The sequence below is a fragment of the Monodelphis domestica genome, chromosome X (assembly GCF_027887165.1).
Source record: "Monodelphis domestica isolate mMonDom1 chromosome X, mMonDom1.pri, whole genome shotgun sequence".
In the NCBI taxonomy this organism is placed as follows: Eukaryota; Metazoa; Chordata; class Mammalia; order Didelphimorphia; family Didelphidae; genus Monodelphis; species Monodelphis domestica.
Genome location: NC_077235.1, coordinates 74,316,138 through 74,342,855, shown reverse-complemented (window position 1 = coordinate 74,342,855; position 26,718 = coordinate 74,316,138). Strand labels below are relative to the sequence as shown.

The 26,718-nt window shown below is 43.7% G+C and overlaps 2 long non-coding RNA genes across 2 annotated transcripts in view; both read left to right on the top strand.

The window, feature by feature from the left end:
* Window positions 1-24,788, top strand: part of LOC103095434 (uncharacterized) — a 38,051-nt gene extending 13,263 nt beyond the window's left edge. The window contains exons 6-7 of the long non-coding RNA XR_474082.3: window positions 22,338-22,875; window positions 24,570-24,788. This is a non-coding gene — a long non-coding RNA (uncharacterized LOC103095434). The remainder of the gene's footprint in view (window positions 1-22,337; window positions 22,876-24,569) is intronic.
* On the top strand, window positions 8,914-17,631 carry LOC130456110 (uncharacterized). Its single transcript, XR_008914546.1, has 5 exons — window positions 8,914-9,079; window positions 9,359-9,536; window positions 12,772-12,949; window positions 16,186-16,363; window positions 17,481-17,631. It is a non-coding gene; the product is annotated as an uncharacterized LOC130456110 (long non-coding RNA).
* Window positions 24,789-26,718: the final 1,930 nt, after the last annotated feature.

Sequence of the window (26,718 nt, the reverse complement as noted above, 5' to 3'; positions counted from 1 at the left end):
CTTCTGAGAACCAAGCTTCATGGACTCAGGTTCCCTGGATAGGCTTTCTGAGTAGATGTTGGAGAAATTCCCCATAGAACTAGGCCTTCTGAGAATCTTCAGTAGTGGAGAAGAGATCAATTGGCCAGCCAAGCCCCTGAGGGGCATTGGATCAGCCTCTGATAGACACTTAGCAGCTGAAAGGCCTTTACCTTAATTTCTCCCATTTAGAAAAGTAGGGAATTGCCCATCCCCCTCATTCCTTCAGAACCCTCTCTGAATATTTTCCATGGATATGGAGGTAAAAGCTTAGGCAAGGTCCATCTTGCTGATCTCAGAGAATTTATCCTCTGGAGTCTCAGTTGTTGAAGGAGTTATTGGACATTAAGAATGAGGTAGAGATGGGCAAAGAGGGGTAAAATGGAGTGACAGGCATAAAGAGAAATTTGATAGATTTCGGTTGAGTGCCATTTGAGATTTCAATAATCACATGTAATGTGGAGATAATAAACAGAATGAAGGTAGGAATTATGAGATGTTTAAAGGAAGCTGCTTGGGCTGCATAAGGGTCCTAGGGGAAATCAGGGTGGGAATGAATGCCTGAATTAAAAGCCCCCTAGATCAGGGCAAATGTGCCACATTCAATGCCTCATTGAGCCTTCTGTGGGGCCATTGCAACCATCAAGAGGAGATTGATGAGATCATCATCTCATTGATGAGATCAACCATCTTGATGAGATCAGCTCAAGGACATCTTTCACTAACATTGTCTCCCTGATTCCAAAATGGTTGAAGAGAGAAAGAAGAGGCCAGAAGCAGTAGCACAGTCCAATTTGTATGGACAAATGGGACCAGGTATATAAGAGCAACTACCCTAGAAGTGCAATAACCATTTTATCAACAATCCCAAAACTCACTTCTGCAATTACTCTAGTAAATAAAAATCTTAAGGAAAAACCCAACAGAAAAAATGAGTGAGGTGTCTACAAGAATCCCCAATAATATGTAACCAAGGATCCATGCAACAATGTATGGGCTAAGACTTCTGGGTAAGCATGGCAGCAGTCTAAATGTGGGTCACTTCCTCTCCCCAGCACATACGAACAAGGTCTACCTCAAAAGACCTTAAGAATCATTTTTAGAGGAGCAGAGGAGCTGTACAGTAGGGTGCAGCATTAAAGGTGCATGGGATTGGGCCTTTTCCCCAATAAATATAAGAGAGTGGAAGGGCTTCCACCCAAACAGGAGCCAATCCACCCTCCCCCACCCACACCTACAGAGCCAAAGCCAGAGCCAGTGCATGCCAAGTCAAGTGAGTAAGGGACACCTCTGGGTCCTTGGGAGCTGACTAGGACTGCATGGGACCTACCCCTGAAAGCAGGTAGTCGGGAAACCCCAGCACGTGAGAGAGCGCAGACCTTAGGTGTCAAGAGCCAGCGAGCCCACCAGAACTAGGAAGTGAGTGAGGAGTACTTCTAGAGCGATCAAGAGGCACTTCTAGGTCTTTGGAAGCTGACAAGGACCATTGGAGAACTACCCCTGAAAGCAGCTAGATTGGAAACCCAGTCAGGCAGGAGAGCATAGACCTTGAGCGCCCCTCAGAAGGTAACACTGAGAAGAGCTGCAAAGGACTGCAGAGATTCGAGAGCTTGCCTCAGGCAAAATCCTTGCTCCTTAACTCTATACATAGAGAACCTGCCCAGCTGACTCAGATTTCTGACTAAAGAGGGAAGGGAAAACATCCAGGAAAATGGGTAATTGTGCACAGGAGCCTCAAAATCCTTCCAAAAAAACCCCAAAGAGGGCTGTGACCCTTGAGAATTTTTACAGAGGAAAAACCCAGGCTACAAAGGAAATACTGGATGAAATTCAGACAAAGGCAAAACCTAAAAAAATGGAAATTGTCCACAAGCCCTGGAAGAATGTCAATTGGAGCATATCAAAAAGATGGAAGCCTTCTGGAAAGAGAAGTGGGAAATGGTTTAAAAAAAGAAGAAGAAATCATAGCTGAATACCAAAAGGTTAAAGCAAAAAACCCAAAAGATTATAACAGAAAACCAGGCCTTAAAGACCAGAATTGAGCAACTGGAAACCAATGATCTTGCAAAACAGCAAGAATTAATAAAGCAAAGTCAAAAGACTGACAAAATAGAAGAAAACATAAAATATCTCACTGACAAGGTGGCAGGTCAGGAAAACAGAACACGACAAGACAATTTGAGATTCACTGGTTTACCTGAAAAGCCAGAAATAAACAAAAACCTTGACACCATACTACAAGAGATCATCCAAGAAAACTGCCCTGAAGTTCTTGAACAAGGGAGCAAAATAGACATTGAAAGAGTTCATAGAACACCTTCTACACTAAACCGTCAAAAAACAACTCCCAGAAATGTAATTGCCAAATTCCAGATCTTTCAAGCTAAGGAGAGAATCCTACAAAAAGCCAAAGAGAAACAATTCAGATACAAAGGAGCACCAATCAGGATCACACAAGACCTGGCAGCTTCTACCTAAAGGACCGCAAGGCTTGGAACACGATATTCAGAAAGGCAAGAGAACTGGGTCTTCAACCAAGAATCACCTATCCATCAAAACTGACTATATACTTCCAGGGGAAAGTATGGGCATTCAACAAAATAGAAAATTTCCAAGTATTTGTAAGGAAAAGACCAGAACTAAGTGGAACATTTGATATCCAAAGACAAAGATCAAGAGAAACATGAAAAGGTAAATATAAAATAGAGGGAAAAGGAGAAAAATGACTCTTTAATTCAAACTCTCTTCTTTAAGGGCTACAATTAGATCGAATTATATGTATTAATATGTGGGGAAAATGTTATTTGTAACTCTCAAAAATGTTTTCATTCTTATAGTAAATAGAAGAATCATTCATAGGAAAAGATAGGGGCATTAAAAGCTATAAAATAATCTGTAAAAAAGGGGGTTGGGGAATCAATGATGGTACTAAGAGATACATGAAGAAATAAAATAAATAGAATAATCTTTGTCACACAAAGATACACATGGGAAGGGGAGGGGAAGAATACTCTTATAAGAGGGAGAGGAAGAGAGTGCTAATAGGTAATACTTGAATATTACTCTCAGTGAAATCAATTCTGAGAGGGAAGAGCATCTAGATCCATTGGGATCTTGAAGTCTATCTTATCCTACAGGGTAAGGAAGAAGGGAAAACTAAGGGGATAGGAGGGAGGGAGTTCAAAAAAAAGGGAGGGAAGGAGAGGGGGTAGGGAACTTAATAGACCCTAAAAACATGAAGGGAACAAAAAGGGAGGGGCCAGAAAGGGAAGCATATCAAGGGAGGGGAATAGGGGGATTGACTAAAAGTAAACAACTGGTTTAAAAGGATATAGCAAAAGAATAAAGGTCAGAACTGTGAGAGGATATCAAAATGCTAGGAAATTCAAAAGTGACAATCATAACTTTGAACATGAATGGGATGAACTCACCCATAAAATGAAGACAAATAGGAGAGTGGATTAGAATCCATTTATTGTCTACAATATGTTGTCTATATGTTGTCTACAAGAAACACACATGAGGCGAGTAGATACTCACAAGGTCAGAATTAAAGGGTGAATCAAGACTTATTGGGCCTCAACTGACAGAAAGAAGGCAGGAGTTGCAATCATGATATCTGACAAAGCCAAAGTAAAAATAGACCTGATTAAAAGGGATAGGGAAGGTAAATACATCCTGATAAAAGGGAGTATAGATAGTGAGGAAATATCACTAATCAACATGTATGCACCAAATGGTATAGCAGCCAAATTTCTAAAGGAGAAACTAGTGGAATTGAAGGAGGAAATAGATAGTAAAACTATACTAGTGGGAGACCTGAACCTACCACTATCAAATTTAGATAAATCCGATAAAAAATAAATTAGAAAGAGGCAAAAGAGGTGAATGAAATCTTGGAAATATTAGAGTTAGTAGATATATGGAGAAAAATAAATGAGGACAAAAAGGAATACACCTTCTTTTCAGCAGCACATGGCACATTCACAAAGACTGACCATATACTAGGTCATAAAAAACATGGCATACAACTGCAGAAAAGCACAAATAATCAATGCAACCTTTTCAGATTATAAGGCAATAAAATTAATGATCAGTAGTGGTACATGGAGAGACAAATCACAAATAAAATAATATGATTCTCCAAAATCGACTAGTCAGAGAGCAAAGCATAGAAACAATTTATAATTTCATTGAAGAAAATGACAATGATGGGACATCCTTTCAAACTCTATGGGATGCAGTCAAAGCAGTACTCAGAAAAATTTATATCCTTGAGTTCATATATTAACAAATTGGGGAGGGCAGAGGTCAATAAATTGGACATGCAAATCAAAAAAATTGAAAGGGAACAAATTAAAAACCCCCAGAGGAAAACCAAATTAGGGATCCTAAAAATTAAGGGAGAAATTAATAAAATCGAAAGTGATAGAATTATTGAACTAATAAATAAGACTAGAAGATGGTATTTTGAAAAAACATACAAAATAGACAAAATATTGCTCAATCTTATAAAAAAGAGGAAAGAAGAAAATCAAATTAACAGTATCAGGGATGGAAAGGGAGACCTCACCTCCAATGAAGAGGAAATTAAGGCAATCATTAAAAACTATTTTGCCCAATTATATGGTAATAAATATGCAAATCTAGGTGATATGGATGAATATTTACAAAATTTAAATTGCCTAGATTAACATAAGAAGAAATAGAATTCTTAAATAATCCCATATCAGAAAAAGAAATTGAACAGGCCATCAAAGTACTCCCCAAGAAAAAAATCCCCAGAGCCTGATGGATTGACAAATGAATTCTATCAAATATTCAAAGAACAGAAAATCCCAATATTATACAAACTATTTGACATAATAAGCAAAGAGGGAGTTCTACCAAATTCATTTTACGACACAAAAATGTTACTGATCCCAAAGTCAGGCAGACCAAAAACGGAGAAAGAAAACTATAGACCAATCTCCTTAATGAATATAGATGCAAAAATCTTAAACAGGATATTAGCAAAAATACTCCAGCAAGTCATCACAAGGGTTATTCACTACAATCAGGTGGGATTTATACCAGGAATGCAAGGATAGTTCAATATCAGGAAAACCATCCACATAATTGACCATATCAACAAACAAACCAACAAAAATCACATGATTATCTCAATAGATGCAGAAAAAGCCTTTGATAAAATACAACACCCATTCCTATTGAAAACACTAGAAAATATAGGAAAAGAAGGGTCTTTCCTAAAAATAATAAACAGTATATATCTAAAACCATCAGCCAACATCATCTGCAATGGGGATAAACTAGATGCATTCCCAATAAGATCAGGAGTGAAACAAGGATGCCCATTATCACCATTATTATTCAACATTGTACTAGAAACACTAGCAGTAACAATTAGAGAAGCAAAAGAAATTGAGGATATTAAAATTGGCAATGAGGAGACCAAGCTATCACTCTTTGCAGATGACATGATGGTCTACTTAAAGAATCCTAGAGAATCAACCAAAAAGCTAGTTGAAATAATCAACAACTTCAGCAAAGTTGCAGGATACAAAATAAACCCACACAAGTCATCAGCATTTCTATATATCTCCAACACATCTCAGCAGCAGGAATTAGAAAGAGAAATTCCATTCAAAATCACCTTAGACAATATAAAATACTTAAGAATCTATCTCCCGAGACAAATACAGGAACTATATGAACACAACTACAAAACACTTTCCCCACAACTAAAACTAGATTTGAGCAATTGGAAAAACATTAACTGCTCATGGGTAGGACGAGCTAATATAATAAAAATGACCATCCTACCCAAACTTATCGATTTAGTGCCATACCCATTGAACTTCCAAAAAACTTTTTTACTGAATTAGAAAAAACCATAACAAAGTTCATTTGGAAGAACAAAAGATCAAGAATATCCAGGGAAATAATGAAAAAAATACACAGGAAGGTGGCCTTGCAGTCCCAGATCTCAAACTGTATTATAAAGCAGTGGTCATCAAACCAATCTGGTACTGGCTAAGAGACAGAAAGGAGGATCAGTGGAACAGACTTGGGGTAAGTGACCTCAGCAAGATAGTCTATGACAAACCCAAAGACTCCAGCTTTTGGGACAAAAATTCACTATTTGATAAAAACTGCTGGGAAAATTGGAAGACGGTGTGGGAGAGATTAGGTTTGAATCAACACCTCACACCCTACACCAAGATAAACTCAGATTGGGTGAACGACTTGAATGTAAGGAAGGATACAATAAGTAAATTATGTGAACACAAAATAGTATACATGTCAGACCTTTGGGAAGGGAAAGATTTTAAAACCAAGCAAGACTTAGAGTCACAAAATGTAAAATAAATTATTTTGACAACATCAAATTAAAAAGTTTTTGTACAAACAAAACCAATGTAACTAAAATCAGATGGGAAACATCAAACTGGGAAACAATCTTCATAACAAAAACCTCTGACAAAGGTCTAATTACTCAAATTTACAAAGAGCAAATCAATTGTACAAAAAATCAAGCCATTCTCCAATTGATAAATAAGGAAGGGACATGAATAGGCAATTTTCAGTTAAAGAAATCAAAACTATTAATAAACACATAAAAAGTGTTCTAAATCTCTGATAATCAGAGAGATGCAAATCAAAACAACTCTGAGGTATCACCTCACATTTAGCAGATTGGCTAACATGACAGCAGAGGAAAGCAGTGAATGTTGGAGGGGATGTGGCAAAGTGGAGACATTAATTCATTGCTGGTGGAGTTGTGAATTGATCCAACCATTCTGGAGGGTAATTTGGAACTATTCTCAAAGGGCAATAAAAGACTGTCTGCCCTTTGATCCAGCCATAGCACTGCTGGGTTTGTATCCCAAAGAGATAATAAGGAAAAAGATATGTACAAGAATATTCATAGCTGCGCTCTGTGTGGTAGCAAAAAACCGGAAAATGAGAGGTTGCCCTTCAGTTGGGGAATGGCTGAACAAATTGTGGTATATGTTGGTGATGGAATACTATTGTGCTCAAAGGAATAATAAAGTGGAGGAATTCCATGGGGACTGGAACAACCTCCACGAAGTGATGCAGAGCGAAAGGAGTAGAACAAGGAGAACATTGTACACATAGACTGATACACTGTGGTACAATCAAATATATCAATGCAATGTCGTTGAACAATCTGCAGGGACCTAGGAGAAAAAACACTGTCCACAAGCAGAGGACAAACTGTGGGAGTAAAAACATTGAGGAAAGGCAACTGCTTGACAACAGGGACCGAGGGGATATGATTGGGGATATAGACTCTAAATGAACATCCTAGTTCAAATACAAACAACATGGAAATGGGTTTGGATCAAAGACACATGTGATACCCAGTGGAATCAAGCATCAGCTATGGGAGGGGTGGAAAGAGGGGAGGGAGGAAAATAAAATGATTTTTGTATGCAATGAATAATGTTTGAAATTGACCAAATAAAAATAATGTTTAAAAGTTAAAAAAAAAACAATGTATGGGATAGAAGGCTCTAGACACACACACATTCATATGGACACAGAAATAGACTTTCACACCAGATTCACACACACTCTCCTGTACCCCTAAATCCAATCCTTTCAAAAATATTTTCATTGATATTCTTCAGAAATTATGAAGAGAAGACAAAAGGTAGGTGTAAAAAGGGCCTTGAGAAACATCTGCCTGAGTTGGGAGGAGAATTAAGGAAGCCAAAGGGGGAAAAAAGGAGGTGAACATTTTGATTCCTATGTTAAATCCCAAGGAAGAGGTCAGTAGAAGGCTAAGATACATCATCCCATGAGCAGGATCCCTGTTTATCTGGTCATTTAGACATGGAGGAGCACCCAAACATTCTCTCTTTCTCCATATATTCTGGTATTTCTATGTTCTCATTATGGATTCAAATAAGGAATTCTCCTATACACCCCCTTGGTGTCTGGAATTCAGCCCTGATTAGTCCTTTCTAGGCATTAATGACTCCCTTTGTGATCTATGCTGCCAATTGGCATGAAAACTCTTGTATTTGCGGTGCAGGAATTCACTGTATCTCCCCTGGGATGTGCCATATGATTATTCAAGTGTTTTTCTCCTTGATTACATACATGAGTCCTCGGGTAACTTCTATCTCTATATGAGTCCTGCACTGATGAGAGCTGATTCCATCCAGATTCCTCTTCCTGTGGTCTACATATTGCCTCTTTACTCCCATACGTGAGGAATGAGACACTGTCTGTAGACACCAATAGGAGTCTTCCAAAGCTCATCTCAGGGAGAGAAGAGGCAGAATCCTTTCAGGTATACAGAGAGGAGAGAGAAGAGAGGAGAGCCCATATATAAATCAGAGGAAGATAAATATCTATCTGGGGAGAATATATGTATATATATAGGAAGAGAGAGAGAATCTGTGAGTGCCTAGACATGGAGGAGGAGGAGAATGGATATTTGCTGTGGTTTCTGAGGACCCAGGATATGTATGTCCTTTAAATAAAATGATAGAACCAGTATAAATAATGCTGAAAAGGAATAAGGACAGGGTATATGGAAGACTTGGAAACCTGAATATATTTTCTGTCCTCATACATAAGAGATGTCACACATTCTGTGCATTTTTATACACACAAATTTTCCTTCATAAAATATCGTAGAGATTCCAGAGTCACAGAAATGTAAAGAATAAACATATCAATGAAATGAGCCTGATCTTTCTCAATATGGGATTATACAGCCAAACACTGCAGACTCCCAAGCAGGAAGGGAAGGGGGAGATGAAGAGATCCCCCTGATGAGAATAGTCTGATGACACAAAGACCCCATTACATCATAATATGCTGACTGGAGGGGGCAGGGTCATAAGAGGCAGCAGAGGTGTAGGGATAGAGACAGCCCTGGCGCTCTGGCCATCCATCACAGTCACTGTAGTCATCTCCCTCCTTGACAGACTCCCTGGAGAGAACAGAAGTAAGGAATTTCTATCTCCTCTCACCCGCCTGAACTAGACCAGTCCCTTTGGGGCTCCTTGTGGCACTGATGGTGAGGGAGGGGAAAAGGAGGCAGGAAGGGGGGATGATGGAATGAAAATGGAGCCTGAGAGTATTGGAGTGAGAGGGGCACTGACTTCTGTCAGAGAACTTACTGGGATTCCCATTGCTAGACCATGGAGATTGGGGTAGGGTTGTTGGGAGAAGGGCTTCTGCCTCACCAAGGTGGGCACTGACATCACTGCCCACCACATCTCTGATTGGAGGGATTAACCAAGGGGAGGGTGTGGCAAGCCAGAACTCATCTTCTCCTGTCTGCTCGTGCCCCTAGGGCTGCTAATGGATGTCTGACAGGGGAGAGGAGTCCAGAAATTTGCCCAAAGGCCATTCTGAGGATCGGTTGGCAGAAAAGTGGTCACAACACACAAGCCACAGACTGCTGCATCCAGTCCCAAAAGAAAGAAAGGATCCCTACTCATCCCTACGGAACAACAGCTTTCCATTCTGAGGTGAGACAGACCCTGTAGGATGGGGGACACCTGTGGCTCTGGAGGAAGGTCCAGGGAGACCCTTGGCCTATGGGAGGCTTTAGTCAGAATAAGCAGGATGGCAGCTGGACCATCAAAAAGCATTAGAGTGGTGGTGCTTTTGTCACTGAGGTAGAAGGCTGTTTGACTTGGTGAAGTGAGTTGCACGGGGATGTAGGAGAGGAGTCTGAAGGGGCTTCTATGATGGAGAATGGAAGAGATCTCAGAGGTCATCTTCTCCAACCTAGTCTTTTGACAGGAAGGTCTAAGTGAAGTGAACAAGAGGGAGGAGGAATTTGGTCTAGGTTACACAGCCAGGAAGGGAAGGGGCAAAAGCAGGTCCTGAGTCCAGGATCCTTTTGTCTGCCAAGCTAGCTGACTTACATTTTGGCAGCTAGTCTTCTGAGAGCCAAGCGTCTTGCACACAGGTTGCCTCAGAATGAGGTGGAGACATTCCCCACAGAGCCAGGACTCCTGTGAGTCTACAGTCAATGAGGAGAAGAAGAGGGTGATCAGCCTCTGGAGAAGTGAACTTCCCTGAATTTCTATCTGTTAGGAAAACAGGGATTTTCACATCCCACTCCTATTTTCTGCAACCTCCATCAACATTTCCCTGGGATTTAGAGGTTAAAGCTTAGGCAAGGTCCACCTTGCTGATCTCAGAGAATTCCTCCCCTGGAGTCTCAGCTTGTTGAAGGAGTACTTGGACAATAGGAATAGCATAGAGATGGGTAAGAATGGGCACCATGGAGCAAATGGGAGTTTAAAAAGGCTTGGTATAGACATAGGTTGAGTGCCATTTGGGCTTTCAATAATCACATGGATAGCGAAGAACATGAACTCAATGAAGGTGGGAATTGTGAGTTGTTTAAAGGGAAGGACCTCCTTGTGCTATAGAAGGATCCTTGGGGAAAACAGGGTGGGGAAGGAAGTCTGAATTAACAGCCCCTAGATCAGGGCAAATGGGGCCACTTCTAAGGCCTCATTGAGCTGGTCTTATGGACTATCTCAAACAGAAAGAGGGGATTTGTCCATCTGGAAGAGATCAGCTCAAGCACATCTCTCACTAACATTGTCTCCCTGATACCAAAAAGGTTGAAGAGGGAAAGATGAGGGCAGAAGCAGTACCCAGTCCAATCTGTAAGGGCAAATAGGACCAGGAATATGTGCCCGGGAGAGCTTTTTAATTTTAAGTATTTCATAAAAATCCCCATACTCCCGCAATTAAATAAAAATTTTAAAGGAGAACCCAACCCAAAATAGTTGTGGGGTCTATATATATATCCCTCTATTGTCTGCCTAAGGATCCCTCCAAAAAGGGATGGGAGAGAAGGCAGAAGACATACACACAAATATTCACACTGACAGAGAGATAGGTACATACAGGCTTTCACATCACGTTCACACACACTCCTATAGTCCTAGATTCAATCATTTACATAAAATTTTCCTTGATATCCTTCAGGAATATTTGTGAGATTTATAGATTTAGAGGCCCAAGGCAAAGGAGTTGAGCATGTTGATTCCTTTGGAAAAATTCCAAAGAGGAGGTCAGTAGAAGGCTAAGATACATCATCCCGTGAGCAGGATCCCTGATTATCTGGTTATTGGGACATGGAGGAGCACTCATTCTTTCTCTCTTGCCCCATATATTCTAGTATTGCTGTGTTGTCTTTATGGATTAATATTAGTCATTCTCCTCTATACCCCTCTGTTGGGCAGAATTCAGCACTGACCAGTCCTTTCTAGGCATTAATGTGACTCCCTGTGGGAAACATGGAGCCAATTGCTTTGAAATCTCTTGTATTTGGGGTGCAGAGATTCACTGTATGGAAGTATCACGTGATTATTCCAGTGTGATTCTCCTTGTTCACATACATCAGTCCTTGGGGAGCTTCTATCTCTATATGAATCCTGCTTTGGTGAGAGCTGATTCCATCCAGATTCCTCTTCCTGTGGTCCACATATTCCCTCCTTACTCTATATATGAGGAATAAGACACTGTCTGTGGACACCAATAGGAGTCTTCCAAAGCCCATCCCAGGCAGGAGAGTAAAAACAAAATCCTTTCAGATATACAGAGAGGAGACAGGAGACAGGAGAGCCCATATATAAATCAGATAGAGGAAAATAAAGCTATACTAGCCTATCTCTCTATCTTTCTATCTGTCTGTCTCTCTGTCTGACTATTTTATCTTTCTATCTGTCTGTCTATCCATCCATCTACCTATCTGTCTGTCAGTCTATCCATCTATCTATCAAGAGAGAATATATGTAGATATATGGGAAGAGAGAGAGAATTTATGAGTACCGAGTCATGAAGGAGGAAGAAAAGGGTGATTGCTGAGGGTTCTGAGGACAGAGGATGTGTAAGTCCTGGAAATGAATAGAGAGAACCAGTATAATTAATGCTGTAGAGGAAAAAGGAGGGGATAGCCTGAGGTCTTAGAAAGCTGAATATATTCTCTGTCCTCATAACACAGGTAATGTCATACATTCTCTGCATTTCGATACACACAAATGTTCTTTTATACACTGTGTGAGAGACTCCAGACTCATAGGAATGTGGAGAGTAGATATATCAATGAAATGGGCCTGGTCTTTCTGTATATACGGTTATGGACTCACACATTGAGGTCTCCCAAGCAGGCAGGGAAGGGGGAGATGAAGAGATCCCCCTGATGAGAATAGTCTGATGACACAAAGACCCCATTACATCATAATATGCTGACTGGAGGGGGCAGGGTCATAAGAGGCAGCAGAGGTGTAGGGATAGAGACAGCCCTGGGGCTCTGGCCATCCATCACAGTCACTGTAGTCATCTCCCTCCTTGACAGACTCCCTGGAGAGAACTGAAGTAAGGAATTTCTATCTCCTCTCACCCACCTGAACGGCCTGAACTAGACCAGTCCCTTTGGGGCCCCTTGTGGCACTGATGGTGAGGGAGGGGAAAAGGAGGCAGGAAGGGGGGATGATGGAATGAAAATGGAGCCTGAGAGTATTGGAGTGAGAGGGGCACTGACTTCTGTCAGAGAACTTACTGGGATTCCCATTGCTAGACCATGGAGATTGGGGTAGGGTTGTTGGGAGAAGGGCTTCTGCCTCACCAAGGTGGGCACTGACATCACTGCCCACCACATCTCTGATTGGAGGGATTAACAAAGGGGAGGGTGTGGCAAGCCAGAACTCATCTTCTCCTGTCTGCTTGTGCCCCTAGGGCTGCTAATGGATGTCTGAGAGGGAAGAGGGGTCCAGAAATTTGCCCAAAGCCCATTCTGAGGATCGGTTGGCAGAAAAGTGGTCACAACACACAAGCCACAGACTGCTGCATCCAGTCCCATAAGAAAGAAAAGATCCCTGCTCATCCCTACAGAACAACGGCTTTCCTTTCTGAGGTGAGACAGACCCTGTAGGATGGGGGACACCTGTGGCTCTGGAGGAAGGTCCAGGGAGACCCTTGGCCTATGGGAGGCTTTAGTCAGAATTAGCTGGATGGCAGCTGGACCATCAAAAAGCATTGGAGTGGTAGTGCTTTTGTCACTGAGGTAGAAGGCTGTTTGACTTGGTAAAGTGAGTTGCAGGGGGGTGTAGGAGAGGAGTCTGAAGGGGCTTCTATGATGGAAAATGGAAGAGATCTCAGAGGTCATCTTCTCCAAACTAATCTTTTGACAGGAAGGGCTAAGTGAAGTGAAGAAGAGGTGGGAGGAGTTTGGTCTAGGTTACACAGCCAGGAAGGGAAGGGGCAAAAGCAGGTCCTGAGTCCAGGATCCTTTTGTCTGCCAAGCTAGCTGACTTACATTTTGGCAGCTACCTCTTCTGAGAGCCAAGCGTCTTGCACTCAGGTTGCCTCAGCATGAGGTGGAGACATTCCCCATAGAGCCAGGACTCCTGTGAGTCTTCAGTCAATGAGGAGAAGAAGAGGGTTTGGATCAGCCTCTGGAGAAGTGAACTTCCATGAATTTCTTTCAGTTAGGAAAACAGGGATTTGTACATCCCACTCCTATTTTCTGGAACCTCCATGAACATTTCCCTGGGATTTAGAGGTTAAAGCTTAGGCAAGTTCCACCATGCTGATCTCAGAGAATTCCTCCTCTGGAGTCTCAGCTTGTTGAAGGAGTACTTGGGCAATAGGAATAGCATAGAGATGGGTAAGAATGGGTACCATGGAGCAAATGGGAGTTAAGAAAGGCTTGGTGTAGACATGGGTTGAGTGCCATTTGGGCTGTCAATAATCACATGGATAGCAAAGAACATGAACTCAATGAAGGTGGGAATTGTGAGTTGTTTAAAGGGATGGACCTCCTTTTGCTATAGAAGGATCCATGGGGAAAACAGGGTGGGGAAAGAAGTCTGAATAAACAGCCCCTAGATCAGGGCAAATGGGGCCACTTCTAAGGCCTCATTGAGCTGGTCTTATGGACTATCTCAAACAGAAAGAGGGGATTTGTCCATCTGGAAGAGATCAGCTCAAGCACATCTCTCACTAACATTGTCTCCCTGATACCAAAAAGGTTGAAGAGGGAAAGATGAGGGCAGAAGCAGTACCCAGTCCAATCTGTAAGGGCAAATGGGACCAGGAATATGTGCCCGGGAGAGCTTTTAATTTTAAGTATTTCATCAAAAATCCCCAAACTACCGCAATTAAATAAAAATTTTAAAGGAGAACCCAACCCAAAAAATGGCTGTGGGGTCTATATATATATATATATATATATCCCTCTACTGTCTGCCTAAGGATCCCTCCAAAAAGGGATGGGAGAGAAGGCAGAAGACATACACACAAATATTCACACTGACAGAGAGATGGGTACATACAGGCTTTCACATCACGTTCCCACACACTCCTATAGTCCTAGATTCAATCATTTAAATAAAAATTTCATTGATATCCTTCAGGAATAGGAGGAGAGATTTAGAGGCCCAAGGCAAAGGAGTTGAGCATGTTGATTCCTTTGGAAAAATTCCAAAGAGGAGGTCAGTAGAAGGCTAAGATACATCATCCCCTGAGCAGGATCCCTGATTATCTGGTTATTTAGACATGGAGGAGCACTCCTTCTTTCTCTCTTGCCCCATATATTCTAGTATTGCTGTGTTGTCTTTATGGATTAATATTAGTCATTCTCCTCTGTACCCCTCTGTTGGGCAGAATTCAGCACTGACCAGTCCTTTCTAGGCATTAATATAACTCTCTGTGAAAAATATGGAGCCAATTGGGTTGAAATCTCTTGTATTTGGGGAGCAGAGATTCACTTTATGGAAGTGTCACATGATTATTCCAGTGTGCTTCTCCTTGTTCACATACATCAGTCCTTGGGGAGCTTCTATCTCTATATGAATCCTGCTTTGGTGAGAGCTGATTCCATCCAGATTCCTCTTCCTGTGGTCCACATATTCCCTCCTTACTCTATATATGAGGAATAAGACACTGTCTGTGGACACCAATAGGTGTCTTCCAAAGTCCATCCCAGGCAGGAGAGTAAAAGCAAAATCCTTTCAGATATACAGAGAGGAGACAGGAGACGGAAGAGCCCATATATAAATGAGATAGAGGAAAATAAATCTATACTAGCCTATCTCTCTATCTTTTGATCTGTCTGTCTGTCTGACTATTTTATCTTTCTATCTGTCTTTCTATCCATCCATCTACCTATCTGTCTGTCAGTCTATCCATCTATCTATTAAGTGAGAATATATGTAGATATATGGGAAGAGAGAGAGAATTTATGAGTACCGAGACATGGAGGAGGAAGAAAAGGGTGATTGCTGAGGGTTCTGAGGACAGAGGGTGTGTAAGTCCTGGAAATGAATAGAGAGAACCTGTATAATTAATGCTGTAGAGGAAAAAGGAGGGGATAGCCTGAGGTCTTAGAAAGCTGAATATATTCTCTGTCCTCATAACACAGGTAATGTCATACATTCTCTGCATTTCGATACACACAAATGTTCTTTTATACACTGTGTGAGAGACTCCAGACTCATAGGAATGTGGAGAGTAGATATATCAATGAAATGGGCCTGGTCTTTCTGTATATAGGGTTATACACTCACACATTGAGGTCTCCCAAGCAGGAAGGGAAGGGGGAGATGCAGAGATCCTCCTGATGAGAATAGTCTGATGACACAAAGACCCCATTACATCATAATATGCTGACTGGAGGGGGCAGGGTCATAAGAGGCAGCAGAGGTGTAGGGATAGAGACAGCCCTGGGGCTCTGGCCATCCATCACAGTCACTGTAGTCATCTCCCTCCTTGACAGACTCCCTGGAGAGAACTGAAGTAAGGAATTTCTATCTCCTCTCACCCACCTGAACTAGACCAGTCCCTTTGGGGCCCCTTGTGGCACTGATGGTGAGGGAGGGGAAAAGGAGGAGGCAGGAAGGGGGGATGATGGAATGAAAATGGAGCCTGAGAGTATTGGAGTGAGAGGGGCACTGACTTCTGTCAGAGAACTTACTGGGATTCCCATTGCTAGACCATGGAGTTTGGGGTAGGGTTGTTGGGAGAAGGGCTTCTGCCTCACCAAGGTGGGCACTGACATCACTGCCCACCACATCTCTGATTGGAGGGATTAACAAAGGGGAGGGTCTGGCAAGCCAGAACTCATCTTCTCCTGTCTGCTTGTGCCCCTAGGGCTGCTAATGGATGTCTGAGAGGGGAGAGGGGTCCAGAAATTTGCCCAAAGGCCACTCTGAGGATCGGTTGGCAGAAAAGTGGTCACAACACACAAGCCACAGACTGCTGCATCCAGTCCCATAAGAAAGAAAGGATCCCTGCTCATCCCTACAGAACAACGGCTTTCCTTTCTGAGGTGAGACAAACCCTGTAGGATGGGGGACACCTGTGGCTCTGGAGGAAGGTCCAGGGAGACCCTTGGCCTATGGGAGGCTTTAGTCAGAATTAGCTGGATGGCAGCTGGACCATCAAAAAGCATTGGAGTGGTAGTGCTTTTGCCACTGAGGTAGAAGGCTGTTTGACTTGGTAAAGTGAGTTGCAGGGGGGTGTAGGAGAGGAGTCTGAAGGGGCTTCTATGATGGAAAATGGAAGAGATCTCAGAGGTCATCTTCTCCAATCTAGTCTTTTGACAGGAAGGTCTAAGTGAAGTGAAGAAGAGGTGGGAGGAGTTTGGTCTAGGTTACACAGCCAGGAAGGGAAGGGGCAAAAGCAGGTCCTGAGTCCAGGATCCTTTTGTCTGCCAAGCTAGCTGACTTACATTTTGGCAGCTACCTCTTCTGAGAGCCAAGCGTCTTGCACACAGGTTGCCTCAGAATGAGGTGGAGACATTCCCCACAGAGCCAGGACTCCTATGAGTCTTCAGTCAATGAGGAGAAGAAGAGGGTTTGGATCAGCCTCTGGAGAAGTGAACTTCCATGAATTTCTTTCAGTTAGGAAAACAGGCATTTGCACACCCCACTCCTAATTTCTGGAACCTCCATGAACATTTCCCTGGGATTTAGAGGTTAAAGCTTAGGCAAGGTCCACCTTGCTGATCTCAGAGAATTCCTCCCCTGGAGTCTCAGCTTGTTGAAAGAGTACTTGGGCAATAGTAATGGCTTAGAGATGGGTAAGAATGGGTACCATGGAGCAAATGGGAGTTAAGAAAGGCTTGGTGTAGACATGGGTTGAGTGCCATTTGGGCTGTCAATAATCACATGGATAACAAAGAACATGAACTCAATGAAGGTGGGAATTGTGAGTTGTTTAAAGGGAAGAACCTCCTTGTGCTATAGAAGTATCCTTGGGGAAAACAGGGTGGGGAAAGAAGTCTGAATTAACAGCCCCTAGTTCAGGGCAAATGGGGCCACTTCTAAGGCCTCATTGAGCTGGTCTTATGGACTATCTCAAACAGAAAGAGGGGATTTGCTCCATCTGGAAGAGATCAGCTCAAGCACATCTCTCACTAACATTGTCTCCCTGATACCAAAAAGGTTGAAGAGGGAAAGATGAAGGCAGAAGCAGTACCCAGTCCAATCTGTAAGGGCAAATGGGACCAGGAATATGTGCCCAGGAGAGCTTTTTAATTTTAAGTATTTCATCAAAAATCCCCAAACTCCCGCAATTAAATAAAAATTTTAAAGGAGAACCCAACCCAAAATAGTTGTGGGGTCTATATATATATCCCTCTACTGTCTGCCTAAGGATCCCTCCAAAAAGGGATGGGAGAGAAGGCAGAAGACATACACACAAATATTCACACTGACAGAGAGATAGGTACATACAGGCTTTCACATCACCTTCACACACACTCCTATAGTCCTAGATTCAATCATTTACATAAAATTTTCATTGATATCCTTCAGCAATAGGAGGAGAGATTTAGAGGCCCAAGGCAAAGGAGTTGAGCATGTTGATTCCTTTGGAAAAATTCCAAAAGGAGGTCAGTAACAGGCTAAGATACATCATCCCCTGAGCAGGATCCCTGATTATCTGGTTATTGAGACATGGAGGAGCACTCATTCTTTCTCTCTTGCCCCATATATTCTAGTATTGCTGTGTTGTCTTTATGGATTAATATTAGTCATTCTCCTCTGAGGGAAGAGGCTGTTTGACTTGGTGACATGAGCTGCAGAGGGATTTAGGGGAGGAGTCTGAAGCGACTTGTAAATTAGAGTCGAATGGAAAATGGAAGAGATCTCAGACCTCATCTTGCCAACCTCCTCATTTGACAGGAAGGGCTAAGTGAAGTGAAAAAGAGGGGAGGAATTTGGTCTATTTTACACAGCCATGAAGGGAAGGGAGAAAAACAGGTCATGAGTCTAGGATCCTCTTGTCTGCCAAGCTAGCTGGCTTACATCTTGGTAGCTACCTCTTCTGAGAGCCAAGCTTCATGCACTCAAGTTGCCTCAGAATGAGGTGGAGTAATTCCCCATAGAGCCAGGACTTCTGTGAGTCTTCAGTCAATGAAGAGAAGAGATCAAGTAAGGGGTTTAGATCAGCCTCTGGAGAAGTGACCTTCCCTGAATTTCTTTCATTTAGGAAAACAGGGATTTGCACATCCTACTCCTTTCTGGAACCTCCTTGAACATTTCCCTGGGATTTACATGTTAAAGCTTAGGCAAGGTCCATCTTGCTGATCTAAGAGAATTCGTCATCTGGAGTCTCTCAGTTTTTTGAAGGAGTACTTGGACAATAGGAATGGGGTAGATATGGTCAAAGATGGGTATCATGAAGGGAATGGGGATCAAGAAAGGCTTGGTAGACATGGGTTGAGTGCCATTTGGGATTCAACAATCAAATGGAAATTGAAGAACCTGAACTGAATGAAGGTGGGAATTGTGAGTTGATTTAAGGGACCTCCTTGTGCTCTAGAAGGATCCTTGGGGAAAGCAGAGTGGGGAAGGAAGCCTGAATTGTCTTTAGATCAAGGTAAATGCAGTACTTTCATAGCCTCATTGAGCCAGTCTACAGGGCTATCTCGAACAAGAAGAGAGAATTTGCCCATCTTGAAGATATTAGCTCAGGGACATCCCTCACTAACATTGTCTCCCTGATTCCAAAAAGTTGAAGAGGGAAAGATGAGGCCAGAAGCAGTATTCAGGCCAATTTGTAAGGACAAATGGGACCAGGAATATTTGAAAGCAACTTCCCCAGGAGAGCTTTAATTTTAAGTATTTCATCAACAAGCCCCAAACTCTAGCAATTACTGTAGTGAATAAAATTCTTAAGGGAAAACAAAACCCAAAATGGTTGTGGTGTCTACAAAAATTTCCCTACTGTCTGACCAAGGATCTATTTAAATAGGGATGGGAAAGAAGGAAGGACACACCCGCAAATATTAACACTGACACCCGGATATATACAGGTTTTCACAGCAGATTCACACACACTGCTGTACCCCTAAATTCAATCATTTAAAATTTTTTCATTGATATACTTCAGGAATCTTAGAGAGAAGAATAAAGGGGAGTGTCAAAAGGGCATTGAGACTCAACTTCTGCCTGAATTGGGAGGAGAGATTAAGAGACCAAAGGTAAAAGAGTTCAGCACGTTGATTTCTTTGGAAAAATACCAAGAAAGAGGTCAGTAGAAGGCTAAGATACATCATCCTCTGAGCAGAATCCCTGTTTATCTGGTTATTTAGACACGGAGGAGCACCCAACCATGCTCTCTTCCCCCATATATTCCAGTATTGCTGTGTTCTCCTTGTGGATTTATATTGGGAATTCTCCTCTATATTCCTTAGTGTTCAGAATTCAGCACTGACAAGTCCTTTCTAGGCATTAATGACTCCCTGTGTAATCTATGGAGCAAACTGGAATGAAAACTCTTATATTTGGGGTGCAGATATTCACTTTATTCTCCCTTGGGAAGCACCATGTGATTATTCAATTGTTCTTCACCTTGCTCACATATATCAGTTCTCTGGTAGCTTCTATCTCTATATGAGTCCTCACTGGTGAGAGCTGATTCCATCTAGATACCTCTTCCTGTGGTCCACATATTCCCTCTTTATTCCTATATGTGAGGAATGAGATACTGTCTGTGGACATCCATAGGAGTCTTCCAAAGCCCATCCTAAGGAGAGAGGAAACAATACTTTCAGCTATAGAGAGAGGAAAGAAGAGAGCCCATTTATAAATAAGAGGAAAATAAATGTTTATTGTCTATCTATGAAGAGAACCTATATGTAGGTAGATATATAGGAAACGAGAGAATATCTGGGAGTACCTAGATATGGAGGAGGAAAAGGGATGATTGCTGTGGTTTCTGAGGACCCAGGATGTGTATGTCCTGGAAATGAATGGATAGAACCAGTATGAGTAATGATGGAGAAGAAATAAAGACAGAATGGCTGGAGCACTTGGATACAAGAATATATTCTCTGTCCTCATAACACAGGAGATGTCATATATTTTCTGTATTTTATACACATAAATCGTCCTTTATAAAATATATTAGAGACTCCAGAGTCATAGGAATGTAGAGAATAAATATATCAATGAAAAGGGCTTGATCTTTCTGCATATGGGATTATAGGACCAAACATGGAGGCCTCCAAAGCAGGAATGGGAAGGTGGAAATGAAGAGATTCTCCTGATAAGAATAGTCTGATGACCCAAAGACCGCATTACATCATAAAATGCTGAATAGAGGGGGCTGGGTTATTAGAAGCAGCAGAAGCGTAGGGATAGAGATAGCCCAGGGGCTCTTTCGATCCACCACATTCTCCCGCATAGCAAGGCTACCTGGAGGCAGCAGAAGTAAGGAATCTCCATCTCCCCTCACCCTCTTGAAAAATCCTAACCCCTGAGTGCCTCCTGTATCATTGATGATGAGGGAGGGGAAAAGGAGGTGGGGACCGAAAATGGAGCCCTGAGAGTATTGGTTTTAGAGGGGTAATGACTGCTCCCAGAGAGGTTAGTGGGATACCCAATTGGGAGACCATGGAAACTGGGGTAGGGTTGTTGGAAGAAGAACCACTGACTGACCAAGTTGTGCACTGACATCTCTGCTTATCCCCATAGGGCTGCTAATGGATATGTAAGGGGGCTGGGAGAAGGTCCAGAAACTTACCCAAAGGACACCTTGATTATCACTTTTCAGAAAAGTCATCAGGAAACAAGCGACAGGCTGCTTAATCCACTATAAGCGAAGGAAATGATCCATGCTGGTCCCCCCAGAACCATACTTTACATTATGAGGTTAGAATCTGTAGCATGGGGTCACCTGTGCCTAATGAGGAAGGTCCAAGGAAACCCATTAGCTATGGGATGCCTTAGGCATAGAACATGGCCTGAACTAGCTACATGGGGACTGAACCATCAAAAGGCATTAAATTGGCAGTGTTGCTGTCATAGAGGAAAGAGGCTATTTGCCTGGGTGAAGGGATTTGGGAAGGGATATTGGGGAGCAGTCTGAAGGGGTTTGCAAGTTTTTGGATGGCCTGGAGGCTGGAAGAGATCTCAGAGTTCATCAGGTCTAACCTTCTCATTTGAAAGAAAGGGCTAAGTGAATCCAAGAGGAGGAGTTTTGGCCAGGGTTACAGTACAGCGAGGAGGGGAAGGGGCAAAAAGCCGGTCTTTAGTTTACAACTCACTTTCATGTCAACTGAGCTGGCTTAAATCTTGGAAGCTCCCTCTACTGAGAGCCAAGCCTCATGGACACTTGTAGCCTCACAAAGAGGTGGAGAAATTCCCAATGGAGTCAGGAGTTCTGGGACTCTTCAGTCATAGAGGAGACGAGATCAAGTGAGGAGCTTTGGATCATGTAGATGTTTAGATGTGACCTTCCCAGAATTTCTTTCATTTAGTAAAACAGGGATTTTCTCATCTCCCTCATACTTTCTGGACCCTCCATGAACAAGATCCTTGGATGTAGAGGTAGAAACCTAGGCAAGGTCCATCTTTCTGGTCTCAGAGAATTCCTCTTCTAGATTATGAGCTGCTGAAGGAGTTATCTTGGGCATTAAGAAAATGGGTTATATGGGTAAAGAGGGGTACCATGGAGTGACAAGGATGTACAAAGATTTGGTAGACATGGACTGAGTGACTTCTGGGCTTTCAATAATCACAGGGAAAGTGGAGATCACAGACTAAACAAAGGTAGGAATTGCAAGCTGTTTAAAGGAACCTGCTTGGGCTGCAGAAGGGTTCTAGGGGAAATCAGGGTGGGGATGGAAGCCTGCTGAATCACAATCACTGCTCTAGACCTCATTAGCCCCTACATTTCCCACACAGTCTAATCAGGGAAGTTCTTCCAAGCAGGGCAGAAGGCTTCTACTACAACCTACAGAGGTCATCCTTATGGCCAGTCTCTCTTTGACATTGTCTCTCTGTTGCCAACAGCCTGAAGACAAAGATGAGGCCTGAAGCAGAAGTCCAGTGCAGTTATTTGTAAACGTGGGGCCAGGGATATGAGAGAGCATCCTCCCAGGAAGGCTAAAGGCCCTTCTTAGTTATCCCACCCTTATTCCTACAAATACTCTAGTTAACAGGAATCTAAAAGAAAGCACAAAGCAGAAGGTGTCTCCACTCCAACCTGACATCTTCCAACCTGCTACCATGGATCCAACAAATGTTGCAGTGCAGCATGGGATACTCCCACATAAACCCCACCCAGCCCCTCAGCCAGCCACACACCCAGAGAAGACACTGCCATGCTCACATGCAAATTCTTGTTCCCCCAAATCACTTCATAAAATGTTGTCATCCCCATCCATTGGCAGTTACGGTGGCAGAAGCCCAAAGGCGGCCCACAGAGGCACTTTCAGATACACATGCCTGACTGAGGCAGAAGAGTCATGGCAACCCAAGGCAACACAGGCTGGCAATATTCATTCCTATGGAATGCGATGGTGGAAGAGTCAGACATCTCTCCTCCTCGGTGAGCTTCCCTTCTTTGCTTATTGAGCCTGAATGAGTGCTCCCCCATTGGCCCTGCCCAGCCCTAGACTGGAATATGAGAGGAGGGTCTCCTGAAGAATGGTATTCTGAATTCTCTGCGGCATTCCCATGCTATTGAGATCTGAGCACTCCCGCGTGCTCTCTAGGGATTGCTGATTCCTTATCGGGTCCCCTTACAGCCCCCCAGAAGCCCCTAGATTGGGCAGCGGCCATGTTGGAGGCCTCGTGCACCAGAACCCAGCGGGCCCAATGGGGTGGGCTTTTGAAGGGGTGACGCAGGGACGTGTGGACACACAGCAGAGGGGCCCCGGGCAGCAATAACGGTGCCTGTGCCTCCCTCCGTCCATGCCGGGCTCCCGGGATGGCCACAGTGTGTAACAGCCCCGCACCAGGCCACTTGCAGCAGCAAAGGTGGGAGCGAGGAGATGAGCCGCAGTGGGTGCGTGGGGAGCCGCCTGGAAGCGCACGCGGCGGAGCCGGACGTGGGTGGGGGGTGGCGCGAGAGGAGCTGAGGCCAGGCGGGTGGGCGTGTGATGCCGGTTGGGGGCCGATGGAGGGGGGAGGGAGTTGACACAGGAGCCCTGCAGAATGTCCAAGCGCTGACGTCACTGGCCATCAGCTCTGAGCGGGGGAGGGGCGCCTAGCCAGGGCTCGGCTCCCCTAGGCTACGGCTCCCCCTCTGGCTGAGAATGGCTACTGCACAGGAGACAGATGCGGGGAACCGCCCAAAGCCCAGCCCAGCCTCAGCTGCCTGAACCTGGGAGACCTGTGGGCAGGGAGCACAAGCTGAGGACCTGGGACAGCTCCCAGGGCAGGGAAAAGGTCCAGGACTGGTTCCTCCAGACCTGTCACAGCCCTGCTGAAGGGGGGCACGTGTGGCTGGGGGGGGGTTGGGGAGGGGCCTCAGGGACACTGTGAAGTCAAGAAGTAAGGCAGGGGCTTGGCCAAGGCTCACACAGACAGCAAAGGGCCAAAGACGGCCTGGGAGCCTGCCAGGGTAGCTGCCTTTCATCTCCTGGGCTCTGCTTCCACTGGGAGCCAAGCTAAAGTGGCCCAAATTCCCTGCAAGCTACTCCAGCACAGCTGCTGAAGAAATTTCCCTCAGAGCTAGGGATGCTGGCAGGCTTCAGACTGGAACCTGGCCTAAGAGAGGGACCAATCACTCCCCTGGCCTTTGGGTCAAAAGGGGATGGACAGCCCCCAAGATGAGCCTGAGCACAATCCCTTGGCTTCTCCACTTGTGAAATTGGGATGACTCAGAACTGACTCCATTTGGGCTCTCCTTCAACGTTTCCTGAACCTTGTAGGTAGCAGGCTGGGCAAAGTCCTTTTCTCCTGCCCTCAGACAATTCTCTCTCTGGGAGGGGGACTCCTATGTGTGTGAAGGAGGGCCTTTGACAGTCCAAATGGGGCAGAGGTGGTCAAGAGTTGGCCAAAGGATCAGAGAGCCTTGGAGTGGGTGGAGGGTGGGGGCAGATTGACAGGACTTCATTGGTGGGAAGCAAGCTGGAGATGATGGACAAAAAATGGAGGTGGGAGATTGTCAGCTGTACAAAAGGTCCTGGTTGGGTGGCAGAATGGTGGGGGGGGGGATGCAGGGTGGGATAGGAGGAAGCCTTCCCAATAACAAGCTCTTGACCACAGCTCATTGTGCCCTTTCCTGTCCCACCTTAGACTAGTCTGTGATGTTCTACCAGCCAGAGGGAGAGTGCTTCTCCCCCAACATGCAAAGATCATGGATATCTCTCACTCAACTTGTCTCTCTCTGCTTCCACAAAGACTGAAGAAGAGCAAGAATTAAGAAGCAGGAGCCCAATTCAATGTAGCATTGGGGCTCAGAGTATAGGGAACAGCTTTCTCCGAAGGAGAATAAACACTTCATCACCACCGAAATTGATTCCAGCAAGCAATTCTGTTCATAGATATCTAAGGCAATGCACACACAAAAAGGAGTGGGCACAGTGTACCCCCCTCAACCTGGTCTGATCTCTTCTCGTTGATAACCAGTGATGCCCAAGGGATGGGATGGAAGTGGGCCAGAGACTCAGAGACTAGGAAGAAGACACTCCTGCACACACTCCTGTACTCATAAATACAATCATTTCCTAAAGAATTTTACATTTTTATCCATTTGTAATAATGGGGAGGAGGCAATAGAAGGAGTTCCATTAGGACCTTGAGAAACACCTGTCTGACTTAGGAAGGGAAGACTTTTACAGTTGCCAAAGGAAAAACAGGCTGAGTATATTCATTCTTATATAAAATCACATGAGAAAAACAATGGTGGAAGATTCAAACACACCTCCCATCTGTGGAACCCTGGTTTTCCTAGTTATTTAAATGGGAAGAAGGAGACCACCATTTTCTGGCAGTTCATACATTCACATATTGATACATTCTTCTACATTCTTATTATGAATTCTCCTCTCCACTCCTTTCCTACTCATATGTGAGCATGAAGATATACCATGAGCAATGACATGTTCAGTTTCTCAACATTTGGTTTTCTCCCTTTTCAGTCTATGTATGATAACTGAGGACACATGGACTCCCATATAAGAACTGGATTAATGGGGGGCTCATTCAGTCTACCTTTCTCTTTGAGTATATTCAAAATCTCTTGGAATGACATACACTCTGCACAAAGCCATGCAAAACTTCATATATTGTATCTTAGGAGGAGTAACAGGAAGATTGTTTTAAACATTTATGGAGCCGAGAGGGGAAAGACAGAGACAGAGAGAATGACACACACAAAGAGAAAGTAATTCTGTGTTCAGGGAGAGGGAATAAGGATGTAGGCAGACACATACACACACAAGACTACAGGGGGAATGTGGGACTATTCATATCCATTGCAACGGAGAGAATGATGGATGAGGTCGATGGGGCAATAGGTTGAGTAAAAACAAAGGAGGGGATAGAAAGAATATCTAATAGCTGCAGTGGAATGAAGGGAAAGAAGGGCAGGAGTTATCTTGTGAAAGTGCCTTTTCCTGAAATTCTTCCATTTAGAAAAGCAGGGAATTGCCCATCCCCCTCATCCCTCCAGAACCCTCTTTGAACATTTTCCTGGGATATGGAGGTAAAAGCTTAGGCAGGGTCCATCTTGCTGATCTCCAAGAATTCCTCCTCTACATTCTCAGTTGCTGAAGGAGTTCTTGGACATTAACAATGGGGGGTAGAGATGGGTAAAGAGGGAGTACCATGGAGTGACAGGCATAAATAAACATTTGGTAGATATGGGTTGGGTGCCGTTTGGGCTTTCAATAATCACATGTAATGTGGAGATAATAAACTGAATAAAGGTAGGAATTGGGAGTTGTTTAAAGAATCCTGCTTGGGCTGCAGAAGTGTGCTGGGGGAAATCAGGGTGGGAATGGGACCCGGAATGAACAGCCCCCTAGATCAGGGCAAATGCACCACTTCCATTGCCTCATTGAGCTGGTCTCTTGGGATACTGCAACCAGCAATAAGGGATTTACCCAATGTTGAAGAGGTAGGGTTAGAAATCAGCAACGTATTTAGGGCTAGGGTTAAGGTTAGTGTTAGGGTTAGACTTAGGGTTAGGGTTCTTTCACTAACATTGTCTCCCTGATTCCAAAAATGTTGAAGAGGGAAAGGAGAGGCCAGAAGCACTAGCCCAGGCCAATTTGTATGGACAAATGGGACCAGGAATATGAGGACAACTTTCCCAGGACGGATATAAGCATATTATCAACAAGACCAAAACAACCTCCAGAAATTATAATAGTAAATAAAATTCTTATGGAAAAATCCAACATGAAAAATGAGTGAGGTGTCTACATAAATTCCCGCTACT